Source organism: Octopus bimaculoides, chromosome 5, assembly GCF_046866305.1.
Source record: "Octopus bimaculoides isolate indiv1 chromosome 5, ASM4686630v1, whole genome shotgun sequence".
Classification (NCBI taxonomy): Eukaryota; Metazoa; Mollusca; class Cephalopoda; order Octopoda; family Octopodidae; genus Octopus; species Octopus bimaculoides.
Genome location: NC_142932.1, coordinates 65382302 through 65394801, shown reverse-complemented (window position 1 = coordinate 65394801; position 12500 = coordinate 65382302). Strand labels below are relative to the sequence as shown.

The following is a 12500-nucleotide window of genomic DNA, read 5'->3' as shown; positions in this document are numbered from 1 at the left end:
AAACAGCTGCAACATTAGATCCAAATGAACTACATGTTATTTGATATGTAGAGTCAACTGTTTGTTAGATGTTCAATAGTGTGATGTTTACTTAAGATGTCATAAGAGGTGAAAGGTATTGTGTAAAGACAGGATAAATGATCATATATAAGGCAGTAATTTTAAATACAAACAGCAATGGCATAATATTAATTACAGCAATTTATTAATTATCTGAAGCATATAATAAGAGAATAATGTGTAATCAATAAGGAACAAGACTTTCAGTGTACAATTTAACCTGTGTATGTGTGTTTAATATAGTAGCTATTTACAACTATTGTACATTCAGTTTACTGAATAGTGCATTTATACTGAGTGGATTTGACCTCACCTTCTTTCTCCCGCGTTTTTTGAAATGGTGTCAGTTTTCTTTTCATACTATATCTTTGTTAATCTCTATTTTTACCACTTTATTTCACTTTGTTCCAGCAAAATTTTAGCAATAAAGTAATTAGCAACTTATGATATTAATCTGTTTTTCTAATCATTGTATGCCCATAATACTTGAATTTTTTATTTAGACAGTTAAGGAACTTCAAATCTAGTCAACCCTTTAATGTTTCCTTTCATATATTGCAAACTTTTACCTCTGTTAGTTATACTATGTGACCTCCCATCATCCTCTCCCCCACAGCTCTTCCATCACCCAAATACCCTCTTAGCTATCTGGCATTGTCTTTCCCCCATAACCCCACATTTCTCTTTTCTTTAACTGCAGTACCTCTCATTCTCTGTTTCCTTTCTCTCATACTTTCCATTATAATGTGGATTAGCCCTGGACACCCCTACAGTTAGCCTCACCAGTCTTTCCCCTTCTTTTCAACTTAACTCTGATACTAATCCCTTTTTTATCCCCCCGTTTTTCCTGTACAACCTCCTCCAATAATGTCTACCTTGTTACTCTCTCCTACCACCTTCTCACTACTATCAGTCTTTTCCTCTCTTAGTACTCCCATCACCTCTTCCTAGAATTATTGCACTCTCTTTCTTCTATTCTCCTTCATTTACAGGGACCCTTTAGGCACTCAATCTTTGAAGTTGTAAAGCAACTTCACTTGTGCTGGTGTCACATGAAAAAAAGAAAAAAAGCACCTAGTACTCTTTACTCTTTTACTTGTTTCAGTCATTTGACTGTGGCCATGCTGGAGCACCGCCATTAGTCGAGCAAATCGACCCCAGGACTTATTCTTTGTAAGCCTAGTACTTATTCTATCTGTCTCTTTTGCTGAACCGCTAAGTTAAGGAAGACAGTGTATGAAGAAGGAAATGTGAGGAAGAGATGTAGATTGGTTTGTTGGGTAAGGTGTGTGAAAAGTTTTGTTACATGTGGGTGGAACACACAGGTAGAGGTAGGAGGGCAAGCAAATAGCAATGATGCAATGAGACAGGGCTAAGAGGATAGGATTGGGGAGTGGAAGGTAAACAAGTGGAAATGTGAGGAAGATTAGACATGTAGTTTGGTTTGTTGTGGTAGGGTGTATGAGAAGTTTTCTTATCTGTGGGTGGGACATACAGTGCTTTAGAACTCAGTTTTGCTGATGTGGATGGGTCTTTTCAAGAATCTCATATTGCCAGACATCTCAGTCCATTGTCATTTCCTCCGTGAACCCAACATCCTGAGATCGGTCTTTACCACTTCATCCCACATCTTCCTGGGTCTTCCTCTTCTGTGGGTACCATCCACTTTCAGTGATCAGCACTTTTTTATGCAGCTGTCCTCATTCATATGCATCACATGTCCAAGCCAACATAGTCTTCCCTCTTGCATGCTACATTTGATTCCTCTTATACCTATGTCATAGAAGCTAGAAAAGGTGCTAAATGTTTATTCATGGTGTGTCTTATTGTGCGTTTTGCTTTATAGGGAGTTCTTTTGTTTTTGTAACAAGGAATCTGTCTAGACGTTTTGCTCAGTAAGAAGCATGCTGTTGCACATGTTTATTGACAGATGGCAAACTTAAATAATAAAGCTTCACACATTTGTTTTTTATAACAAAGTTGCTTCATCATAATAAAGTTGACTCTTGAGGAACGGATGGCAAAGGGAATCCTTTTGTAAAGTCTATTATCAAAGAAAACAAGGAAGAACTTGTGAGAGATGAGTTCTCACATCAGAATGCATGGACTCTCTCTCTCTCTCTCTCTCTCTCTCTCTCTCTCTCTCTCTCTATCTCTATCTCTCTCTCTCTCTCTCTCTCTCTCTCTCTCTCTCTCCTTCTTCTGAGGAATTGCTGTTTATTATGAAATTAGATGAGAAGGGAAACCAGAAATCTCTTCTTGTCTTTGGTTTCTTTAGTTTTGTTGTGTCTGGCTAAATTATGGCAGGGGTGGTAGTGAATATTTCAAGTTCTGAAACATTTCCTGTGTTAGCTTCAGTGCAATACTTTTACAAATTTGGTTATTTGCATATTGGAGCAGTAATTTTTACAGTGGGATACTCTTTCTGTTGTTAATCACTCAACTGTAAAGCAGGAATGGAACTTGTTTACCAGCCTGCCAAATTAAAAACAGGAGAATTATATAATAATAGGGATAGTAGTCATATTTAAATTTTAGTGAAATATGATTTCTGTTAAATGTATTTTTACTGACTTTTTCTTTAACAATTTCCTTGTTATGTTTTCTGAAGTTCACAGGATTTATTAGGCTCAAAAAATGAAATAGAAATTAGTCAGAGGAAGATAGTTGTTGTTGGTATCGGGAACAATAAAATTACTTAAAAAGTGTTCTGCACTAAATATTTCAGCTCATGCCTCCTCTCCAGGAAAATATAGTCAACATTTTTAATAGATTAATTGTTGATAGCATTGTCAAAGAATAGCAGATATATCTATATATATAAAAATGAGAATGTGTGTCTGTCTGTCTGTCTGTGTGAATCCCTAAAACTCGAGAACTACGCAACCAATTTCATTCAAATTTTACAGATGCCTTACTTAGGGTTCCAGTTGTGTTTTAGTCAAAAAAAATTTTAACTTCTTGCAGAGTTCGAGCCCACGGCAACATAATATCTCCTCCACTATTTAAGTATTACGTGTCAAAAGTGAAACAAAAACACTCATGTCAAATACTTTCACTTTAAAAATGAAACTATTCTACTAACTGAAACAATCACATTTCAATACTGTAATGACAGATACTTTCAAAGAAAGAGAGAAAGAGAGAGAGAGAGAGAGAGAGAGAGAGAGAGAGAGAGATAGAGAGAGAGAGATGTATATGTATACATATAGATGTATATGTACACATCATTCCACTAACTGAAACAATCACATTTCGATACTGTAATGACAGATACTTTCAGAAAGAGAGAAAGAGATGTATATGTATACATATACATGTATAGGTACACGTATATGCATAGATATATATATATAGATCTATATGCATACATGTATATGTATACACATGTGTAGATGTATATATATAGATGTACATGTAATATGTACACATATATACATATATATACATGCATACAGATATCTATACATATATACACCCATCACACACAAACACATGCATACAAACACACACATTAGTCATTTGTTTTCTTATCCAAAACTACGTCAAAAGTACTGAACGGATCTTTATGAAATTTGGAAATTATATTCTATGTATAACGGCCATAACTCCCATGAAAATTCATATATTTTTGATGTTGATGAAATTTTAACCCGAACATAACAGATGAGCATTATTTGTAATTCAACGGTACAACAGTGTAAGACTACCCTTTCAGATATACTTACATTGTGATTTCTGCAAATGTGGTGCATAAATTGTCAAGTAAATGAGATGCATCTTTGCCTCCACTGATTCACTTGCAAAGTGTTGAGTAAAATTATTTCGTTGCAGACTTCCTTTGGGTCTTTTTATTCTCACTACGACACACATAGTCCCCAGTTGGTAACATTGATTTCAAGGCCCTCCTAGATGAGAGACTGGCATTCCACTTAATGTCTATGTTCCATGCTGGCATGGATTGGAGAGTTATTAATGTAGAAATATGATATCGTAGCTACTAACAGTTGAGGGTTGCGTAGTCTAAACGGCGTTTTTAGATTTCATTATTCTCTTTAACCCGGGCAAAGCCGGGTATTTCTCCTAGTTAGACATAAACCTGAAAATTTTGAGTAGAAATTTGGTTGTGCCTTTACTCAGTGTGTGTTCATCTCTTCATCAATGTTCTTCAGTACTATAGTTTTCACCTTTAAGGCCATGCTATGGTTGTCACTTTATATATGAAATCTGTGTTTATACATCAGTATGGTGATTAGTCCAAAACCATTAATATTGTTTTTTAGTGTTAAAAGATGAAGTGAAATACTTTCCAAATGTGTTTCTTACACTTATTTCTTATAATACATTTATAAACTGTGTAGAGCTGTACTATATATAGAACAATTTATTGTGTGCGTGTGCACTTGCACACACACACACACACATATATATATAGGCACAAGCGTGGCTCTGTAGTAAGAGGCTTGCTACCCAACCACATGGCTCTGGGTTCAGTCCCACTGCATAACACCTTGGGCAATATATATATATATAAATATAAATATAGATAGATAGATATATATATATATATATATATCATCATCATCGTTTAACGTCCGCCTTCCATGCTAGCATGGGTTGGACGATTTGACTGAGGACTGGTGAAACCGGATGGCAACACCAGGTTCCAATCTAATTTGGCAGAGTTTCTACAGCTGGATGCCCTTCCTAACGCCAACCACTCAGAGAGTGTAGTGGGTGCTTTTACGTGTCACCCGCACGAAAACGGCGACGCTCGAAATGGTGTCTTTTATGTGCCACCCGCACAAGAGCCAGTCCAGGGGCACAGGCAACGATCTCGCTCGAAAACCCTACAAGGCCAGTCAGGCGGTATATATATATATATATATATATATATATATATAGAGAGAGAGAGAGAGACAAGTTACTTGAAGCATTTAACGAAATAGAAGGGGATATAGCATCATACAACGTGGAAGACAATTGGAGATTTCTGCGGGACAACCTGTTGAAAGCCACCGACCAGATTTGTGGGTGGTGTAAGGTCCCCTCCCAACCCAGAGTAACGTGGTGGTGGAACAAGGAGGTAGACAGGGCTATTAGACAAAAGAAACAAGCTTGGAAGGACTGGAAGAACGGTGGTAGCAGGGAATTGTACCAATGTGCCAGAAGGGAGGCTAGGCGACAGGTTTATTTAGCCAGAGGGGAAGCAGATAAGGAAAGATTTGCCAATGTTCTGCGCCGTGAGGACCAAAGACTCGAGGTATTTCGGGTTGCAAGACAGTGTAGGAGAGAGAATAGTGATGTTGTAGGAGAGAAATGTGTTCGCATGGATGATGGTACGCTTGCATTAAATGAGGATGCAAAGAAAGAGGTCTGGAGATGCCACTACGATAGATTGCTTAATAAAGAGAATGAATGGGAGAAAGAGAGCCTGCCTTATGTCGACCCAATAGAGGGACCAGCTATCCGAGTTGATAGTACCAGGGTAGATAAAGCAATTAAGAGTATGAAGACCGGGAAAGCCCCCGGCCCATCAGGAATCACTGCAGAGATGCTCAAAATATCTGGCAGTGTTGGCTATAGCCTAGTCACCCGTATTACGAACCAGGTGATACACGAAGGAGTCATACCCTATGACTGGTGTAGCAGCATCATAGTCAACTGCTACAAAGGTAAAGGGGACGCTTTAGATACAAATAATTACAGAGGCATCAAGCTGTTAGATCAGGTTATGAAAGTTACAGAGAGGGTCATAGCCCAACTAATTAGGGAGCGAATCAATTTAGATGAGATGCAGTTTGGGTTCGTGCCAGGTAAAAGCACTACTGATGCCTTATTTCTAGTGAGACAGTTGCAAGAGAAATACCTAGCCAAGGATAAACCTCTGTACCTGGCTTTCGTTGACATGGAGAAAGCCTTTGACAGGGTCCCCCGATCCCTTATCTGGTGGTCAATGAGGAAACTTGGGATAGAAGAATGGCTAGTGAGAGCTGTGCGAGCCATGTACAGAGATGCGGCCAGTAAGGTGAGGGTTGGAAATGAGTACAGCAATGAATTCCGGGTAGAGGTAGGGGTCCACCAAGGTTCCGTCCTCAGCCCCCTATTATTTACCATAGTCCTCCAGGCAATCACAGAGGAGTTCAAGACAGGTTGCCCCTGGGAGCTCCTCTATGCTGATGACCTTGCCCTAATTGCGGAGTCACTATCAGAACTAGAGGAGAAGTTTCAGGTGTGGAAGCAAGGTCTAGAATTGAAGGGCCTTAGAGTCAACCTAGCTAAAACCAAAATCCTAATAAGTAGGAAGGTAGATAAAACACAAACCCCTTCAGGTAGATGGCCCTGCTCAGTATGTAGAAAAGGAGTAGGTAGTAACTCTATAAGATGTACCCGGTGCAAGCTATGGACACATAAGAGGTGCAGCAACATCAAAGGCAGGTTAACTAGCAAGTTAGTTTTTGTTTGTGGCAGATGTTCAGGTGCAATAAAGACTGCAAACAAACAGGAAACAACTTCTATCTCATTCCAGGGTGAAAAACTAGAGGTAGTCGATAGCTTCCGCTATCTGGGCGACCAAGTTAGTAGTGGGGGTGGGTGCGCTGAAAGTGTAGCTGCTAGAATAAGAATAGCCTGGGCAAAGTTTAGAGAGCTCTTACCCCTGCTGGCGACAAAGGGACTCTCACTCAGAGTAAAAGGCAGACTGTATGACGCATGCGTACGAACAACCATGCTACATGGCAGTGAAACATGGGCTGTAACTGCTGAGGACATACGTAAGCTCGCAAGGAATGAAGCCAGTATGCTCCGTTGGATGTGTAATGTCAATGTGAATACCCGTCAGAGTGTAAGTATCTTGAGAGAAAAGCTGAACATTAGAAGCATCAGTTGTGGCGTGCAAGAGAGACGATTGCGCTGGTATGGACATGTGGTGAGAATGGAGGAGGATAGCTGCCTGAAAAAGTGCCACACCCTAACAGTTGAGGGAACCCGTGGAAGAGGTAGGCCCAGGAAGACCTGGGCTGAGGTGGTGAGGCAAGACCTTCGTACATTGGGCCTCACCGAGGCGATGACTACGGACCGAGACCTTTGGAAATGGGCTGTGCGTGAGAAGACCCGGCAAGCCAAGTAAGATCGTTGCCAGTGCCCCTGGACTGGTTCTTGTGCGGGTGGCACATGAGATGCACCATTTTGAGCGTGGCCGTTGCCAGTACCGCCTGACTGGCTCCTGTAGGATTTTCGAGCGAGATCGTTGCCAGTGCCCCTGGACTGGCTTGTGCGGGTGGCACATAAAAGACACCATTTCGAGCGTGGCCGTTTTCGTGCGGGTGACACGTAAAAGCACCCACTACACTCTCTGAGTGGTTGGCGTTAGGAAGGGCATCCAGCTGTAGAAACTCTGCCAAATCAGACTGGAGCCTGGTGTTGCCATCCGGTTTCACCAGTCCTCAGTCAAATCGTCCAACCCATGCTAGCATGGAAAGCGGACGTTAAACGATGATGATGATGATGATGATATATATATATATGTATGTCTGTACGTATTGTCGTCGTCGTTTAACGTCCGCTTTCCATGCTAGCATGGGTTGGACGATTTGACTGAGGACTGGTGAAACCAGATGGCTACACCAGGCTCCAATCTGATTTGGCAGTGTTTCTACAGCTGGATGCCCTTCCTAAAGCCAACCACTCAGAGAGTGTAGTGGGTGCTTTTACGTGTTACCCGCACGAAGGCCAGTCAGGTGGTACTGGCAAAGGCAATGCTCATCTCGCTCGAGAAACCTCATGTGTCACCCGCGCAAGAGCCAGCCCAAGGGCACCGGCAACAATCCCGCTCAGAAGACTTCATGTGTCGCCCGCACATGAGCCAGTCCAGGGGCACTGGCAACGATCCCGTCCCGCTCAAGGCATTTCATGTGTCACTCACACAAGAGCCAGCCCAGGGGCACCGGCAACGATCCCGCCCGAAAGATTCCATGTGTCACCCGCACACGAGCCAGCCCAGGGGCACCAGCAACGATCTCGCTTGAAAAAACCTCATGTGTCACCCGCACAAGAGCCAGCCCAGGGGCACCGGCAACGATCACGCTCGAAAGATTTCATGTGTCGCCCGCACATGAGCCAGTCCAGGGGCACTGGCAACGATCCCGCTCAAAACATTTCATGTGTCACCCGCACAAGAGCCAGTCCAGTGTCACTGGCAACGATCTCGCTCGAAAGATTTCATGTGTTGCCCACACATGAGCCAGTCCATGGGCACCGGCAACGATCCTGCTCGAAAAACCTCATGTGTCACCCGCACAAGAGCCGGCCCAATATATATATATATAAATATACACCGCTCATTATTTGTGTTTTCATAGAGGTGGCTCCATTAGCCACTACTGCCTGACTTCTATCTTTCAGAAAGTCATGTAACCACTCTCCAAGTTTTCCAGCTATACCAAGATCACACAGTTTGTGGCATATCACACCATGATCCACTTTGTCAAAAGCTTTTGCAAAATCAAGGTATATTACGTCTACATTTGAGTTGTTGAGTAACTGCCTCAACACCCAGTTATAATGTTGTAAGAGCTGGGTCAGGCAGCTCCTACCTGGTCGAAAGCCATGTTGGGTATCACTCAGCAATTTATTTTCTTCAAGGAATGCGATTAGTTTTCCTCTGATTATCCTTTCCATGTAGTCACATGCAGATAAAGAACCCAGCTGATTTCTTTGACAATAGCACTCAGCAGAAAAAAACTGCATCTATTACCTACATTGACATTGAAGAGGAAGATGTAATAGCTGCCATAAACGAAATGAGCTCAAATTTGACAACTGGCCCCGATGGTTTCCCAGCCGTCCTCTTAAAGTCGTGTAAACAAAAATTAGTGGGACCACTCCAGATACTCTTCCAGAGTTTCTTGCAAGTGGTAAACTTCCCAAAAAGCTGAAGGAAGGCACCACATGTCCTATCCATAAAGGTGGAAGCAGAACAGAGGCTGGGAACTACAGGCCCATCTCTCTGACTTCACATATTAGAAAAGTCATGGAACGAATTGTCAGAAGGAGATTGATTACGTTCCTAGAAGAAAATGACTTGCTGAATGAGACCCAGCATGGTTTCCGTCCAGGTAGAAGCTGCCTCACGCAGCTCTTGCAGCATTATGACTGGGTCCTGAAGCAGCTACTTGACCATTCAAATGTTGATGTGATATATCTCGACTTTGCAAAAGCCTTTGACAAAGTTGATCATGGCTTGATATGTCACAAGCTGCGAAACCTTGGCATAGCTGGTAAATTAGGAGAATGGCTGCATGACTTCCTGAATGGTAGAAGTCAGACAGTTGCAGCCAATGGAGAACTATCTAGGGAAACGCAAATATTGAGCACTGTTCCACAAGGAACTGTCCTGGGGCCACTACTGTTCATAGTGGCCCTTCTGGACATGCCCACGGTCACTCGGAGAGTCACTGTCACTAGCTACGCTGATGACACAAAACTATCTCAGGCAATAAAGAATCCTGATGATATTGTAAGCCTGCAGAATGACCTAAATGCAATATACGAGTGGGCAGAGCAAAATAATATGCAGTTCAATGCAAAAAAATTTCAAGTACTGCGCTACAAGGCCACAAGTGCCTCCCAACTGGCATACACAGGACCTGGAGGTACTGCAATCCCAGAACCACAAACAGTAAGAGACCTGGGCATCAACATGGAGAGGAAAGCGTCGAGTTTTGTCTTGAAGACCTCTATATCCATGTCTTGCAGGTCTCTCAAATGTTTTAGCAGGGCATTAAAGAGCTGAGGTCCTCTGAAACCGAGGCTGTTGCAGTACCTTGTTCTTATGTGAGATGCAGTGGACGGTACCTTTGGTACCATGCAGTGGACATTCTTGTAGTATTTGATGCCAAAGTTTGGCACCAGTCCTTCCAGTATTTTCCATATGTATATTATTACGTATCTCTCCCGCCTGCACTCCAGGGAGTAGAGACCTAGTGCCTTCAGCCACTCCTTGTAGTTCATCTGTTGGACTGTAGCGATCTTTTTTGTATAGTGACGCTGAATTGCCTCGAGTTCTGCTGTCCGCTTGACACTGTGTGGTGACCACAACTGAGAGCAATAGTCTAGGCGGCTCAGAACAAATGTCTTCCATAGAGTCAACATGACTTTTTGATCCCTTGTTCGGAATGTCCTCAGTATCCACCCTGCCAGTTGTCTGCACTTTGCTGTCAACTTGACAATGTGCATGTTAAATGATGCATCACTACACACATTATATTTACAGATATATATATATATATATATATATATATATATATATATATATATATATATATATATATATATATATATATATATATTATATGTATTCGTAGTTGCTGTGTGATAAGTAGCTTGCTCACCATCCACTTGGTTCTGGGTTCAGTTCCACTGCATTGCACCTTGGGCCAGTGTCTTCTACTATAGCCTCGGGCCGACCAAAGCCTTGTGGCTGGATATGGTAGACGGAAACTGAAAGAAGCCCGTCGTATATATCTATATATGTAGATATATGTACGTGCATGTGTATGTTTGTGTGCGTATGTGTATGTTATTCCTGTCTTATTTTTCTACAATTTTAACTTTATATCAAATGAAAAATGTAACATCATGGTAGTGCTACGATAATTATTAACACACAGAGTTATATTCACTTTTACTGATTATTTTGCAATAATTCTTAATTTATAACATGACCAGAAATTGTTTTTGATCAGAAATTGTTTTTATGGGAAGGAATAAATGAAGCCCCCACCTTCTGTTGTAAGTGATTCTTAATTTATTGAAACTTTGAAGATGCTAAGCAGTATTTCAACAAACAATGTAAAGAAAATTAACCCCATGCCATGAAACAATCAATGCTTTTCTTTACTGATTCTGTCAATACACAAATCTTACATAATGGTTTCCAATGTAGGAAAAAGGCCAGCTACCTTAATGAATAAGGGGTTAGTCAATTACATTGATTGATACTTTATCACCTCTCAAGGAACAAAAGGCCAAGTTAACTTCAGCAGGATTTGAACCCAGAACATACAGAGCTGGAAGAAATAGCACAGGATATTTTGTCCAATGCTCTGATGATTCTATTAATTGACCATTATAAATCATTGATATTTTGTTATACACTATTCATCTGGTCACTGACATTATTTCAGTGGATTTATTTATTCTTCAGTTCCACAACTTGGAAATATAGAAGCCAACCATGGGGCCTCCATTTGGACCTTATCACAGTTTTTATCAGTTGATCAAATCCCATAACACTTCCAGAACTGCTGAGACTGTTGGAAATAAGTTATCTTCAAACCAATAACTTGACCTTGAATGCACCAAATGAAATAGTAGCTGAATTTCTCTCAAATCACATTCTGCTATCTTATTAAAGGAACACATTAGTACTATGACCTTAGATACACCATCTGAAAAGATGAAATATATTTTAATCATAGATCTGTTCAGTCACTAACCCAGAGATAAGCAACAATACTGTACTACATATCTGGTTCAATGTTATTCAACATACATGTCTACCTAAGACTGATTTTCTACAGTTTTTCATGGCAAAAAAAAAAAAAATCCAATGAAATACAAGAGTTGTCTTTTGTACAATAGTACTCTATAGGAGGGGATGTAACTGCAATGAGGAACATGTATCCTACATAAAAATATTTATATTTAGACTATATGCTAGACATAAAGGGAGTTATTCTAACATGTTTCTCAAGTAAAAAGAAAAAAAGTTACTTAAAATGTAAAGTAGATATTTTAGCTAGAACCACTTGAATAGATTCTCCCAAGAGGAAAATTCACAGTCTGTGTCAACTTGCAGACACACCTACAGGAAACCGCCTCACAAAATTACATTGCAGTAGAATTTATCAAAGAAAAGATGAACAAAGTACAACTTATATTATCAAAGAACCAAGAAAGTTTAGCAACAAAGTACAAATTAAATGAAGATTCAAACAAATCAGAATTAATTTCAATGCCAATTTATTTCAACTCAACCATTTTCTTGTGGGGATTTCAAAATTATAAAAATCAATACTTATTTGGAAAACTTTGAAATCCATAGTACATTGACTACAATGTAGGAAAATATTTAGACACATTCTGCTAACTTCAACAACATGTGAGAGTGTGTATGTGTATCTGCAAGTGGGTTTATATAAATACCAATGTAAATGTCCATAGGCAATGTGTGTGTGTTGTATATCACTCTTAAAATATCAAGAAAACCACAATTTTAATCTAACTGACACATAAAATAGAAGGCATATATCATTATCATATTAACATCCACTTTTCCATGCTTGCATGGTACCAAGGGAATTCATTGAGGCAAATTTTCTTTGACCAGATACCCTTCCTGTTGCCAAACCTCATCTGTTTCCAAGCAAGATAATATT

The 12500-nt window shown here is 40.4% G+C and overlaps 1 long non-coding RNA gene across 1 annotated transcript in view; it reads right to left on the bottom strand.

The window, feature by feature from the left end:
- The window catches only part of LOC149135568 (uncharacterized), a 440654-nt gene that overhangs the window by 697 nt on the left and 427457 nt on the right, over positions 1 to 12500 (bottom strand). The window contains exon 2 of the long non-coding RNA XR_016241905.1: positions 1 to 2535. This exon is cut by the window's left edge and continues 697 nt beyond it. This is a non-coding gene — a long non-coding RNA (uncharacterized LOC149135568). The remainder of the gene's footprint in view (positions 2536 to 12500) is intronic.